This window comes from Orycteropus afer, unplaced genomic scaffold (assembly GCF_000298275.1).
Source record: "Orycteropus afer afer isolate SDZICR_OR568_19922 unplaced genomic scaffold, OryAfe1.0 scaffold00031, whole genome shotgun sequence".
NCBI classification, from domain to species: Eukaryota; Metazoa; Chordata; class Mammalia; order Tubulidentata; family Orycteropodidae; genus Orycteropus; species Orycteropus afer.
In genome coordinates this window covers 5652072-5652686 of record NW_006921618.1, presented here as the reverse complement: position 1 = coordinate 5652686, position 615 = coordinate 5652072, and the positions used below count along the sequence as shown (strand labels likewise).

At 40.2% G+C, this 615-nt stretch overlaps 1 protein-coding gene across 1 annotated transcript in view; it reads left to right on the top strand.

Moving 5' to 3' along the window:
• Positions 1-615, top strand: part of DDOST (dolichyl-diphosphooligosaccharide--protein glycosyltransferase non-catalytic subunit) — a 9697-nt gene that overhangs the window by 6185 nt on the left and 2897 nt on the right. The gene's annotated exons all lie outside the window — the stretch shown is intronic.

Below are 615 nucleotides of genomic sequence, written 5' to 3'. Positions count from 1 at the left end.
GACCACAAACCAGAAGAATTGTGGGAGGATATCAAGAACATTATCCATGAAGAAAGCAAGAGATCACTAAAAAGATGAGAAAAGAAGACCAAAATATATGACAGAAGAGACTCTGAAACTTGCCCTTGAGTGGAGAGTAGCTAAAGCAGATAGATGAAATGACAAGATAAAAGAGCTGAATAGAAGATTTCAAAGAGCAGCTCAAGCAGACAAAACCAATTATTATAATGAAATGTGCGAAGACCTGGAGTTTGAAAACCAAAAGGGAAGGACACGCTCGGCATTTCTCAAGCTGAAAGAATTGAAGAAAAATTTTAAGCCTCGAGTTGCAATATTGAGAGATTCTATGGGCAAACTATTGAATGATGCAGGAAACATCGAGAGAAGATGGCAGAATAACAGAATCACTGTACCAAAAAGAACCGGTCGATCTTCATCCGTTTCAGGAAGTGGCATATGATCTAGAACCAATGGTACTGAGGGAGGAAGTCAAAGCTGCAATGAAAGAACTGGCGAAGATCAAAGCTCCAGGAATTGACGGAATACCCACTGAGATATTTCAACAAACGGATGCCCCAATGGAAGCACTCACTCAGTTATGCCAAGAGATTTGGA